The following is a 14,981-nucleotide window of genomic DNA, read 5'->3' as shown; positions in this document are numbered from 1 at the left end:
CAACGCTTGCTCTGTGTGGCTAAGTTTATGCTTAGATGGATTTCCAGCAGGGAAATAAGAATCAGCTCAAACCTTTTTCTGAATCTCAAACTAATCCCAAATCCTTATGGAGGTTTGAAAATTTTACAGACAAGAAATTGCTATTAAATTTTCAGGCACTTCTTGATTCTGGGCAGGAGCAGCAGGACCAATACCACATGAAAAACGATTGGTGAGATAGTCCCACCCTGACCCATACCAGAAAGAATCAGACTTCCCAGCACAGGATCCTTTTATGAGACCTCCAGAACCATCTCGTGATTGCACACCTGTCAGTCAGCTTTGTCTGCACAGCTGAACATTTGGGGTGCTTATCTCAACCAAACTGAACTACAGACTTTTGAGTTTCACTCATCTCCAGTAACAATTAGGCTCCCTTGCCTATGTGGGAGGTTTCCTTATTCCCATTCTAACCCCACCAGGCACCCGCCCTGGTAAGAGAAGCCAGAAAGGGTGCTCTGACTGTAGAGGCATTCTGAGATTTGACAATATAACTAGATTATGTCCAAAGGGAAAGTATTCTCTTTAACATCTTGATTGGTCCTGCTAGTGAAGGCAGGGGGCTGGACTCAATGACCTTTCAAGGTCCCTTCCAGCTCTAGGAGATTGGTATATCTCCAATTATTAATTATATTATTATTATTATTGCTGATACAGTCAAGGAACACAGGGTGAATTAAAATTTAATGGTCCCAGATCAATCCAGGTGTAATTCCATTCCCATCCTGTAGTTGTCCAACCAAACTATCTCACCCTTACACAGATTTTTCTGCCCATACCCCAATGCTTGATCATGGTGCGGGCATCTCAGTAACTTCATCCCATGGCCTCCTGATTGCCAGCCATTCTGCAGAGAGCTGAGGCAGATGGACCCACAGTGAGCGTCTATTCCCACCCCAACTGTAGGGGGGACTCTTGGAGGCCAGGGCTCCCTGGTCCCAAATTCAGAGGCCACTTCTGACCTCAGGGACTGGATCCTGGTGCTCCAAAAATCTTACCTTGATCTGCCACTGAGAACAAAAACCCCAAACCATATGTTCAAAGTGGAGGAAAAGCATGGATTCAGTTCTCCCTGCCATCCCTCTTTCTTACTTCTCCTCCCAGGACATGTCCTCTCTTTTAATTATTAAAATAAAAGTCTAGAACGTGGAAGAAACTGAATGTTCACAGTGTGAGGTATGGGCTTTGCCACTGGGTGTGCTGGGAGACTTTGAGGGTAGCAATTTCACATTGCAGAAAGTAGGAGAAGGGGCTGCTCCTATCCAATGAAGATCTCATCTCATGAGTTAAAAAGCTCTTCAAAGACAGGTGGAGCAGCAGCAGAAGTGCTGTGAACAAAGGGGCCAGATTCATACGTGTTTTATCAATTCAGGCACGCACCTGACTGAGAAACTTGGAGTGTGAAGTCTACTGATCTAAGGCTATTTAAAAGCTGACCTTCACTCCACCTCTTCCAGGTTTTGAGAGATGGTATATAAGGTACATACATGCCTTTTATGTCACCATATACAGTATATTAAACTACATTAATTGCACACTTCTCCAGAGAAGCCACTGGGCTAAATTATTCTCCCAGCATTATCTGGGTACGAGTGTAAAGCCTTTGTTCAGCAAAGCACTTAAGCCAGTGGTGGGCAACCTCCGGCCCGCAGGCAGCACGCAGCCTGTCAGGGTGAATCCACTGGTGGGCCGCGAGACAGTTTATATTGACTGTCCACAGGCACAGCATGTCTATGCGGCCAGTGCCGCTTCCCTCAACTTCCATTGGCTGGGAACGGCAAACCGCAGCCATTGGGAGCTGCAGGCAGCCGTGCCTGGGGACGGTCAATGGAAACAAACTGTCTCATGGCCCACCAACAGATTACCCTGATGGGCCACAGGTTGCACACCACTGACTTAAGCACATGCTTGACTTCAATGGGCATTGACTTCAATGCTTAAAGTTTAACATGTGCTTAAGTGCATTGCTGAATTGGGGCCTTTGAGAAGGAAATCAGAAGACATGGACAACCCACTGACATTCTGTAAACCAAGTGTAAGAACAGTGCATTATTTTGAATATTTGATTTCTACAAGCATGACGTACCATACGAGGTCATAAAGCATATAATCTTCTATACAAGAGAAATCCAGTCACAAAATAACTACGGAGTCAAGACATACCAGCACAGCTAGCCAGCAGTTGAGAGTGTGGGCAAGGGAGACTAAAAGCGGTTTCAGCTGAGGTGTAAACCAGTTGAAGAGTACAGCCAGTGAGGCAGCAGAATACAGGAAGGAACTGGAGAGAGAAGGAGGTTATACAGGCCAGATTCGGTGAAGTGACAGAGGATGTGTGCTAGAGAAGTGGGAGAAACAGAGACAGGAGCAGTGAGAGCTGAGGTACACAGCAACAAGGCCTTAGAGGGTTTTAAATAAAAGCAGGACAATTTTGACCAGGATCCTGAAATAAATGGAAACATAGGAACTGTAGTAGATTACAGCCAGGCTCCATCTATTTTGTAACTGACAGCAGGTGGTACCAGATGCTTCAGAGGATGGTGCAAGAAACCCTGTAATGGACTTGCCTGCCCAGGGAGAATTTTCCTCCTAACCCTCATTAGTTAGAGATTAATCTATGTCCTGAAGCATGAGGGTTTGTTTTCTTTATAAATGTTTTATCCGGTCTAATGTAGCTGTAGATGTTCTCATTCAAATACATGTGTAATCCTACTGAGCTCTTGGCTTCATTGATATCTTGTGGCAATGAGTTCCACCGTCTGTGTTAAAATAACTTTTTATGAGTAATAAATGCATTGTCTTTCAATGTTATTGGATGTCCTTGTACTATGAGAAAATAGGGGCACCTAATTTAAGGTCTCTAAACCTTTCATTATTTTATATACCTTTTGTTCTCTTCCCTAAACTAAACTGTCCTCATTTCCTCTTGCATAAATAGCTCTATGCCAAGGGGAATTAGTGGCGTTGTCTGAGGGGGACATTGATTCGAACACACTTTTTTGTACCTGTGAGAAGACAGGAAGCAATGTTCTGCACATGCCATAGTCTAGGCGTGGGGGGCAGGGAGGAATTTATGGAGACCCTGGAGCAGGCAGTTGCAGTCATTCAGCTGAGAGGCATAAATGAGGATTTCAGCATGGAGGAGGCAATGGGTAGCACTGCTGGGTTAACGACTCTTTGATTTATATATATAGAAGACATGGGAGGAGGAGGATGGTTGAAGGGAAGGATGTTGCCAAAGGTATGGATGGTAGAAGCGAATGGGAGGGCTGAGTTATGGAGGGGGTGGGGGGAATGGAATTGTCTGTGGAAAGTACTTCTGTGTATGCAGTTAACCAGGGTGATCGCGGTTTCAGTTCTGAAAGTGCTCTATCCCCATGGCATCCAGATTACAAGAAGAAAGCCTGTCACTGACTAGCATATACACCCAGCATAAAAAAATCCTAATGACCTCTCCTTTTCCCGGTCCAGTAACAAATACATACGGAAAGAAGAAGAAAAGTGTTTCCACCCTCCTCCAAAAGGAGGCCACGGGTAGACTATGTATGTTAGGGAGGAGACTGTTTCGAAGTAGCGGGCACCCATCAAAGAAGGCCGTGGTTGGAGGGGGGAGGGAGGCATCTGCCAATTGTACTTCTGTGTGCTGCAACGGCTGATTGAGGGCCTGGTTTTGATCTTCGTTTAAGTTCTCTACTTCACATTGTTAAACGCAGCCTCACTATCCCCAGGAGACAAAGTCAGTGGGAAACCAGGTGTTGCCAGATCACCCTTGATTGTTATTCTTGCTTTTTTCACAGAGAGGAAATAATGTGTGTGCACCAGCAGGTGGTTTACACTGGGTCAGCCAGGAAATCTGTGGCTGGTTATTTTTTAATAAAGATATATTTTTATTTCAGGCTCCAGGAAAGATCTGCCTTTTCTCTCAGATAAAAAATGTACATGGGTAAATTTTTTGAGATAAAAGCTACAGGGTGGCGCTTGCTGTGAAAGGAGATCACATTTTAAGTTGAAGAACATGTCCATAAATGGAACATTGAAGCTATGAAACTATGAATTTTGTGTCTGTTATTAGTTGTGTTACAGTAGCAACTAGAACCCCCAGCTAAGACCAGGGCTCCATTGTCCACATAGGAGGAGACATGACAGACAAAATAGGTGCTACAGTAACACAAATATATACTAAATAAAATAAATAATAAATACATAATAATGTGATGGGTGCAAGGAAATATTATTAGCTTCATTCTACAGATGGGGAACTGAGACACCGAGAGATTCAACGATTTACCCATATTCACACATGCTGTAGCAGGGCCAGAAATTAAACCAAATACTTCTGAGTTCCACTCCAGTGCCTTAATCATAAGTCCATGGTTCCTTTCTGCAGATTAGTGATGCGTGCAGAACAAGAGTGGATTATTGTGGCTGTGTTTCTTTGTTTTAAAAGGCTGTTGAGGGGAAAGTGGGCAGAAATGAGGGAAGAGGAGAATGCTGTCATTTATTGGCTTTACAAGGGAAGTATTTTTCAATGGCTTGTGAGTTGGTCACAGTTCATTTCTGTGGAGAAGGTATTCACATAATCAAAAAGCCCTGAGCAATCATCAGTGGATCTGGCATTAACTGGCAACCTCTTTGGCCATCTCAGCAAGATGACCAAGAAGTAAAGGGGCATTGGAGGCTGAATTCTCCTCTCAATCAGCTGAGGTGGTCCCTCCAGGTCAGGGTTGAGGAATACAGGCAAGGCAATGCAGGAAAGCCTGAGCTGCTGGTTCCTGGTGATATCATTTTCAGGCACAAGGAACTCCACAGTGGGCCCTCTGCAGATAACCAGAGGATTTTCATATCCTAAGATATCAGTCCAGTCCCTTTCACAGGCACTATATTCACTACAGCTGAACATTCCTTCAAACTAAAAAATACATTTCAATTTGACCATGTGTGCAAACCTTTCATGTGCATTTTCCACAGACATCAGATTAATTGGTGATCTTCACTAGGCTGGATAGTCTTGTAAAGCTAAACACAGAATGCTTAGCTTATCACCAACGGTCCAACGGAGATATTTGAATGGCACATTTAGTTGGCATCTCTGACATTTGAATTGCACACTACATTGGTTAGTTACATCCATCTTCTAATCAGAGAGCAGAAGCAATGCTACTACATGACTTACGTAGTTAACCAAAACAGTGTGAGTTTTGAAGTTTGAATATCAAATATTCACATGGGACTGTTGATGAACTATTCAGAGTGTGGGAGAGGGATGACATTTTGCTAAGAAATTTATGAACGACTTTGACTAACAAATTCAATTTGAGATTTCATAATCTGATTGCAAAGAAAAAGACGTGAAACTGGATGAATAAATTATTTGTCACCAATAATTCACTCAGACCAAATATTTGTGCTAAAAGGTTAAGAATGGAGCAGCTCCAGAAATGATTCCTACTCCTCTCCCCTCCATAAAAAAAAATTAAACAAAAAGGAAAAAACCCATCAATTTTGATCAAAAATTTTCATCAAAAATGTCCAAGTTTTCACCAGTATTATCAGATTTAAAAAAATAAAATGTTAACAAAAACAGGATTTTTTTTCACTGAAGTTGACCATTTCCTCAAAAAGCATTTACCACCAGCAAACAGTGTTGATGGAAAAGTTCTGATTATCTGAGGTTAAGAGAGATAGACAAAGTTGTATTTGATCCTTGTTGTGTGTGGGTCTGTCACCTTGTTTTAGCTCACCTGTCTTGGAGGATACATGTAGGTAATGAACCCATCTATAAGCAGGTTCCAGTTGGACATCCCTAAAGTGAAGGAGGGAAAAGAATCACTCTGGACAGGTTTCAGCTTGGAATAGACAAGAGAAGAAGGGTTCATATTTTCTTGTATGAACTGATGGGGTTTATCACAGGAGAAGGAGACCACTATGTCTCTGCTGTTGATTTTACAGGAAACGCTTTGTTAACAAATTGAAACGACACTTTTAGTAGCTGATTTGAACTGTTAAAAAAAAATCCCAAACAAGCCTCTGTTTCTGCAGGCTATGCTGACATGGACTCTTGAAGACTTAAAAACAAACTGTGGTTTCATACCACCAGCTTGCATTTTGAACACGAGCTGATGTGCAGCTGAGGTATGACCACTGCTGAGCCATTAAAGTTTGTAGGGGGATGGAAGCGGCTCATTGCTTTTTCAGTAATTGCTGCTTCTTAGCTGAGCTGGGCAGTTGTTAAATTTAGGCTGAATTCTTCCTAAATGTCATTCTGAAGTCAATGGGAGCCCTGGATGCTCAGCACTCCCGGAAATCAGTGGACTGCTTTTTGTTCTAATCTGGCCTTAGCTTTTTGTTCATTGAGGCCAATGGAGCTATTCTACCAGGGCCAGCTGGACCCTCCTCTTTAAGGGGCATTCCACTACCCAGGAGCAACCACAGAAGCCGAACATAGCATCTGGTTGTATTATCTTGCTGTCTTGATGACTACAGAGCCAATATGGGGATAGCATGTGTTTTTCCCCATTCCTGGTCTGCCGATTACTTCGCCATCCCCAGCCTGGCATTTTTACCACACTGGATCCCCAGAACCCCAGAGAGTCCTCTGAGGAGAGAAGACTGACAGAGAGATGGCAAAGCCCCTTTTCTATGTGGGAGGTAGAGATCCGGATGTGAATTTTGGGGAGCAGTTGGGCCAAGAAAGATTATGGGACATTTTGAATGACTTCATTTAAAGTTTACAACCACGTAGTATTAGGTGGGTGGATGAACAACATTTTATATATGATGAGGCAGTATGACCTAGTAGATAGAGCATTGGACCTGGGACTCAGAAGACCTGGGTTCTGTTCCCAGCTAGTCTGCTAGGTGTCCTTGGGCAAGTCACTTCAGCACTCTGTGCCTCAGTTTCCCCATCTACACAATGGGAACAATGATACTTAGCTCCTTTGAGTTTCTACTCAAAAGCTCTACATAAATGTTCAGTATTCATTATTACATAGAGCAATGAAGTCCAGACTTAAAAAATTACTTAGAAAACAAATGTGTGTGAGCCCAGCACTCGTAAAACAATTTGCAACTCTGGTGACAATATGCCACTCCATCCCTATGAATATTTCTCATATCTCATTCAGTGAAACAAGAAATCATATCACAGCAAGAGCAAATACTGACCAATCTGGTTGTAGTAACTTTAACATTTTACTTACTGGTATCCTAAATGCAACAGACTGTGGAATAAAAGCAAGTCCATATTATAGAACTGGATGTTTGAAATGAGCATGATGAATTGAGCTTAAAAATAATCTTGATCCTGTCATGTACCTAAATATAAGAGAATGGACCAGACTAGGAAAAAATACTTGGTAAGCACCACTACTAAGAATGTAACACAAAAGGAGATAGCCAAAGTCACATTTCTATTCATATATACAGTAGTCCCTGTTTGTTTTATATATAAAATCCACTAATGTTGCCTTACCACAAGCATTATGCTTCATATACCGTCAGCCCTCAGAGCTACAACAGAACTTGCTTTAGCTTTGACTCCATTCCTGCTGGCTTAACTTTTCAATTATGATTCCTGATACCATCTTTTATTAACCACAACCAGGGCCATCCCTAGCTATTCTGGATGACTGGAAAAAGGCTAATGTAGTTCCCATCTTTAAAAAAGGGAAGAAGGAGGATCCGGGGAACTACAGGCCAATCAGCTTCACCTCAGTCCCTGGAAAAATCATGGAGCAGGTCCTCAAGAAATCACTTCTGAAGCACTTAGAGGAGAGGAAAGTGATCAGGAACAGTCAGCATGGATTCACCAAGGGCAAGTCATGCCTGACTAACCTAATTGCCTTCTATGAGGAGATAACTGGGTCTGTGGATGAGGGGAAAGCAGTGGATGTGTTATTCCATGACTTTAGCAAAGCTTTTGATACGGTCTCCTACAGTATTCTTGAAGGCAAGTTAAAGAAGTATGGGCTGATGAATGGACTATAAGGTGGATAGAAAGCTGGCTAGATCGTCAGGCTCAACGGGTAGTGATCAATGGCTCCTTGTCTAGCTGGCAGCCGGTTTCAAGCAGAGTGCCCCAAGAGTCGGTCCTGGGGCCAGTTTTGTTCAGTATCTTCATTAATGATCTGAAGGATGGTGTGGACTGCGCTCTCAGCAAGTTTGCAGATGACACTAAACTGGGAGGAGTGGTAGATACGCTGGAGAGTAGGGATAGGATACAGAGGGACCTAGACAAATTAGAGGATTGGGCCAAAAGAAACCTGATGGGGTCAACAAGGACAAGTGCAGAGTCCTGCACTTAGGACAGAAGAATCCCATGCACTGCTACAGACTAGGGACCGAATGGCTAGGAAGCAGTTCTGCAGAAAAGGACCTAGGGGTTACAGTGGACGAGAAGCTGGATATGAGTCAACAGTGTGCCCTTGTTGCCAAGAAGGCTAACGGCATTTTGGGCTGTGTAAGTAGGGGCATTGCCAGCAGATCAAGGGATGTGATCATTCCCTTCTATTTGACATTGGTGAAGCCTCATCTGGAATACTGTGTCCAGTTTTGGGCCCCACACTACAAGAAGGATGTGGAAAAATTGGAAAGAGTCCATTGGAGGCAACAAAAATGATTAGGGGGCTGGAGCACATGACTTATGAGGAGAGGCTGAGGGAACTGGGATTGTTTAGTCTGCAGAAGAGAAGAATGAGGGGGGATTTGATAGCTGCTTTCAACTACCTGAAGGGGGATTCCAAAGAGGATGGATCTAGACTGTTCTCAGTGGTACCTGATGACAGAACAAGGAGCAGTGGGGGAGGTTTAGGTTGGACATTAGGAAAAACTTTTTCACTAGTAGGGTGGTGAAGCCCTGGAATGGGTTACCTAGGGAGGTGGTGGAATCTCCTTCCTTAGAGGTTTTTAAGGTCAGGCTTGACAAAGCCCTGGCTGGGATGAGTTAGTTGGGGATTGGTCCTGCTTTGAGCAGGGGGTTGGACTAGATACCTCCTGAGGCCCCTTCCAACCCTGATATTCTATGATTCTATGGGCCTGATCCAAATCCCACTAAAGTCTATTGGAGGCCATTCATTCCTCGGTTGCCCTGCAGCACTGCCTGCTATTCAGTGTTTACTCATACGTGAGTTAGAACATTTACCCACTAGGAGCTGGACTGAGGCCAGCAACTCACTTTGCACAGGCTACTGAACAGCCTTTTACCCACCTTGATTTAAACCAATGATCTGAAGGTGAAAGGCCTCTTATCTCTTTAGCCTGATCCACCCAGTCCCCGGCTAGAGGAATTCTGAGTATCAAAATAGCTCATATGCTTTATAGTTTGCAAACACTTTGACACCTGTTTTTTGCCTTACTTAGACAATGCATGAGCACGAGCCCTGCCCTTTCTTCTATTGCTCACTCTGTTGCTCTCCCTTTTAATTATAAATTGTTAATGACTCAGTGAGCTGAAATACAAGAGCTTCACGCTGTTGGAATCTGTGACGTATGCTACTTATTTCAGAAAGTAATGAAGAAGGCATATCACTTTCATTCTGTGGGGGGGGAAGAGGGGCGGAAATTACTCAGGTTCTCTGATTAATATCAGTGAGGATTTCAGACCAAGGAGAAAGGAACAATGAACGCTCCATCAGCAAGTGACCTTATTTCCATAATAGGCATTGTGTGCTCTTTATCTTGATTAAGCTACACAACCGGGGTACTGAACGAGGGTTAAGAATTCAGATCATGAGAATAATCTCTTCTCTCCTGTGCCGCTGATCTATATCTCTGCTGCGGCTAATCATCTCCTTTTATCTACCTCTTCTTCTGCGATACCAGGATACCACACTCCGCCTGCATCCTGCTTTCTGCCCAGGCTTCCTTTTTCAGGAGCATTGCCACATCTGAAGAATCATAGCAGCTATCGGCTGGGTTGCTTGGGCCCTTTGTTGCTGTCACTCACCAATTCAGCTTTTAAATTATCTCGCTTCCAAAAGAGAAATAACAACACGGCACAAAAATGGGACTGGAGCAGAGAAAAATAAATCTATTGTGCCATAAGATATATGCATCCAAACCGCCTAAGATATATGAAATAATATGTACTCCAGCACTGGCAACCATAATACCTTAATGCAAAACAAAAAGTCTCCCTTTCTTTCTCTGCCTTGGTTAACCATCCATATACGATATAGATAATATTTCATGATATAACATAATGTATTCTTTCAGAAGGATTCCAAAGTGCTTTTCAAAGTGCATCTATTCTTTACAAATTCCTCTTGGGTGCAAAGCAGCATGTTCAGCAAGGCTATCCAGAGTAGAAAGTAAAGAAAGCCTTCTCCAAAGAAGTGGGGATTTTAGGTAGGCAAGAATCTATGCAATTGCCCAGCAATTATGTTAATGTAAAATCTAAACAATTAATGCACACACCAAGCCATCCTCCTGTTGGGAAACTCCACACGCTCTTGCCTGTCACACCCAAGCATTTTACTACAGCTTTCTGTTCAACCCATTAAAAAAGGAGATTCATGAAACCTTAGGACACATTGGGTGTCCTGCAACAGATGAAGGGCCCAATCCTGCAGGGCGCAAAGCACTCTTACTCGCCATGGAAGTCGGTGGCAATTGAACGCATTCATCATCCTGGTACCTTTTGTGTGAAATATACGATAGTTTATTCAGTACTCCACATCTAGACAATGCAGCGGCTGTCATTTCGAACGACTGCCAGTTGGTGGCCATTCTGGCTCTATTTTGGTTTGCCAGCTCTATTGTATTCTTACTGTACAGTGGCGCAGCTAATACTCAGAACACAAACACGTCAAGCGATGCAGCAGACTGGAATGGAGAGAGGAACTGCCTTTTCTTTTTGCTATTTCTAGAGGCAGAAATATCAGCGAACGTGAGGCCTAGCAGCCTGATCTTGGGTCCTAATTCTAGCACAGCCGCTGATTCGTTGTGTCACTTTGATCAAGTCATTGTGGGCATGCTTACACGGCAGGCAACCACAAGAGTGATTGCAGCTTGGGCTGGCTTTGATCTAGCTGCCACGGCTAAAAAGAGCAGTTATGTTGTGAGGGCACCAACCCCAGCATGGGTTAGAATGCAAATATGCACCAAGGGTTTCAGGGGGCTTATATAGCTCACACCGCAGTCCATGCCCACTGCATTGTCATTGCTATTTATAGCCATCTAGCAAGATTAAAGCTGACATGGGTATGCCAACCTGCGTTGCAATCAGACCTTCAAGTGCAATGTTTTCATACCCTTAGAGCCTGATTCAGCTCCCTCTGCAGTCAGTGACAAGACTCCCCTTGATGTCAAAGGATTGGGCCCAATCCTGTAAGGTGCTAAGTGCCTTCCAAGAGGTAATGTGTGCACTCAACAGTCACTAACATCCATGAGCGCTAGGGATGCTAAACGCTCTCCAGAGACACTTAGAGCACTGATCCCCCTAAGCTCGCTGCCTCAGTTTCCCTATCTATAAAATAAGGATGATAATAATATATAATTACCCACCTCTCAGGGGGTAACTGTGAGTTAATTAGTCCATGCTTGTAAAAGAATACGAGATGCCATCATACAAGTACTAGGTTTTACTAGAAGAGGAAAACTGAAAACTTCCCAAGTGTGTAATTCTTTATGTTCAGTGCCCGTCTGGAGAACACAAGACTTACCTGATATTTGTAATGAGACATACAGGGAACTATAGACTGTCCCCGGGTGTAAGAACAAATTGGCTTGGCTCACATAAGAGGCCTGATTCTCTGATGCTTTGCACCCCGTGAAGTCATTTGTATCTGTGCACAGTGAGTGCAAAATGGAACCGCCAGTGTAAGATTGCCCAGGCGCAGTGGAATGCAAGCTGCAAGGTAATAGTTTATATATTGCCAAAAAATTGATTTAACTCACAGTGAAAACTCTAATGTGGCCCTCCAGAGCCTTACCATTTCATCCATCCATTCAGGTTAATAAATGCTTACTTAACAGACTTGCTTCAGATATTTTTCTAGGTGGTTTCCAATTAAACTGGATTAAAGATCAACTTAGTTATTTATTAGCCAAACTGTTATACACTATCAGCTTGACTATGCTCTCAGACCTGCACTGCACTATATCTTTTAGAATCATGTGGGCTCACATTTGTATGGACATGATATGGTGGTTTTAGTTCTTTGCATGTTAAATTTTATTGGCCATTATACAACAGGCGCTCTCTGTGGTCTTCATAATTTCTACAGAAGGTATACACAAATATGCAGTAGAATGCAAATTTTGTCAAGGGATTTAGCAACAGGGAAGTAAACAGCAAAGAAATCATGCAAAATCCTGTATTAAAATAAAGCTAACAGCAAAAGCAAGGGACTAAAATGTTATAGCTAGCAAGGGATATAGTGGGGGACTTGTGACATACAGTACCATATTGGCTGCAGGAATCCTGAGAATGGGTTAATGGTGGGTGATAGTCTTACCTCTGACTCGTCTGATGGCGTTGTTTCCACATAGTATTTGGCAACATCTATAATGAGGTATTTTTGGCAGAAGACTGTTCACCAGCAGAGCAATGGTGGTGAGTAACTCTAGCGCAAACAAAGCTTCCGTCACACTTTGCACAGTGTCTTTTGCACCTGCTCTGAGCAAGGTCAGATGCACTGTTGTTAAAGCGGTGTCCTGGAACCCTGTCGACACTAGTGCTTCCACCGTTGTGACCCCTGACAGAGTGGCAATGGTATTAGAATCAGTGGAAACATTTTTGTCAAAACAAAAACAAAAAAACAAACAAACAAAACCACCAACAACCACCTCGCACTGCCTACAGGCCCAAATTCTGCTGTTAGATGTGTGTACATGGATCCAGATAATTTCAGGAGGAAAAAATAAGGATGCTCTTGTGTCTAAGGCTGACTTCTGCATGACTTTAGGCAAGTCTCCTAACCTCTCTCAGTTTGCAACCAGAAAAGCAGACAATGATATTTACCTACCTTCAAGGTTGTTGGAAGGCCGAATCAATTAACATTTGTAAAGTGCTTTGAGATCCTTGGATGGAAGGCACTATCGACAGGCAAAGTGTTATTATAATGGCAGCTGGGTGCTCAGCCAAGGGCTTTGCCTCTTTATGTGCAGATTTTTGTTGTTGTTTTGGAGTGGGGAGAGCTGTTGGTTTTGTATTTTTGTGAATTTAAACAGCAGAGCTGAGCAGATTACAAACATGAGAGTTAATATTGTAATTTCTTATTAATAACATATTTATTAAACCCAGTTTCAGAACAAACACTGAGAAAATCAGTTGTTTGGTGTTATTAATATGCAAAGCTCACCTTAGTGCATAACACCCAAGCTTGTACAACCAGCTGCAACCCTGCCTTAAAATACAAGCATGAAAGGCATTTTATTTAATACATCCGTTTGAATTTGACACACAGCCTGGTTTTTCATTACTAGTTAATGCCACGTGAGGGCAGCAGAGATTGTGAAATGAAGAGACTGTGTGTATTTTAATAGGGCTTTGCAACTGGTTCTACAAGCTGTAATGCTACACTACAAAGGAAAAGAGGAATATCAGTGGAAGAAGGGGTTTCCACATAACATCATGCTGACAGGATCAGCCTCATCTTGCAGAGGAAATCTCTACTGTTCCAAGACGGACGATGCCAACAGAGAGCAGGGCCTAACCTAGATACTTCCTGCTCTCCTATGCTCTTGGTAACCATAGAGTCCAAACCCTTGGTTGAGGCTTCCCTAGGTTTCAAAGGGGGATGGAGCTGAGGAGCTTATGATGTTTCTGCACATCTGCCCCTCCTATGAGTGGTGCTTGTCCAGATTTAGTCCTTACGGGATGACCTTGCCCTGCGTAATGTAGCATTAAAAAGTATAAGATTGAGGCTTCAACCATTAATGTACAGGATAAATGTACACGTTGTACCCTGGTCAGATACACTACATATACACCATATATCTAAGCTGCCTCCAAAAACTATGTTAAAAGAAAATTATTAAGGTTGCACCAACGTTAGGAAACAGCAGAATTAAGGCTGCCGCTGTAACAAATCTGGCCACTTGTGCATGTGCATAATGCTACAGTCATATATTTACATGGCCCTATGCTGTTTTATTCCACAGGATTCCTGCCCTCATTCAGTGCACACGATGGACTCTGCTCAGATAAATAATCAGGGCTGTGAAGTGATGCAGACTGTTGTCTGTAGGACCCCTGCCTTATGTTTTGCAGCAGCTGGATGGTGTGGAGTGAATAAGGCTATATCATCCCCTGGCTCCTATCTTTCCCCGCCCCCGTCAGCTCTCGTTGCCCTCCCCCCTCTGTTGCTAACAACCTCTGGCTCCTGCAACCCCCTCCTTCCCATTCTGCTCCCCCTGTTTCTCTCCCCTCTGCATTCAAATCATGTGGTATCTCCTTCTCCACATTGCCCCACTGAGAGCATCGGACAGACAGTGTTCCTGCTCTCAGTTCTGCAGTCCAGCACCACAGCAGATCCCAGCTGCTGGGAAGAGCAATTTCAGGGAAAGTCCTGCTCTGTCTCTGAAGCCCTGGACTGGAGCGTGCTCCCTTGCTCTGTGTGGGTGACGCATGCAAAGGCTGGTCAACACCCAGGGGCTGGAGCATGCTCAGTACAGACAGAATGTTTAGAGAAATTAGGTTCCATATAACAGTCTCCAGACTCTCTGCTGAGCATGTGCTAACTGTGATTTTCTAAGGGCTTATCACTTGGTGAAATTTGGGTGGATTTTCACATGAACAGCAAAAAGCACCTCCCTGACACCATGGAAACCCCTTGCCAAATTTCAAGTCCCTGCTCTGAAGCATGGAAGCACTAAAGCAGGGGTCGGCAACCTTTCAGAAGTGGTGTGCCGAGTCTTCATTTATTCACTCTAATTTAAGGTTTTGCATGCCAGTAATACATTTTAATGTTTTTAGAAGGTCTCTTTCTATAAGTCTATAATAT

At 43.4% G+C, this 14,981-nt stretch overlaps 1 protein-coding gene across 1 annotated transcript in view; it reads right to left on the bottom strand.

Annotated features, from left to right (window-relative positions):
* Positions 1-12,693, bottom strand: part of PLCG2 (phospholipase C gamma 2) — a 118,228-nt gene extending 105,535 nt beyond the window's left edge. Inside the window, exon 1 of the mRNA XM_039503132.1 lies at positions 12,492-12,693. The gene's annotated coding sequence lies outside the window, so the exon portion shown is untranslated. The remainder of the gene's footprint in view (positions 1-12,491) is intronic.
* Positions 12,694-14,981: the final 2,288 nt, after the last annotated feature.

Source organism: Mauremys reevesii, linkage group 16, assembly GCF_016161935.1.
Source record: "Mauremys reevesii isolate NIE-2019 linkage group 16, ASM1616193v1, whole genome shotgun sequence".
Taxonomy (NCBI): Eukaryota; Metazoa; Chordata; order Testudines; family Geoemydidae; genus Mauremys; species Mauremys reevesii.
This window is presented reverse-complemented; position numbering and strand designations above follow the sequence as displayed.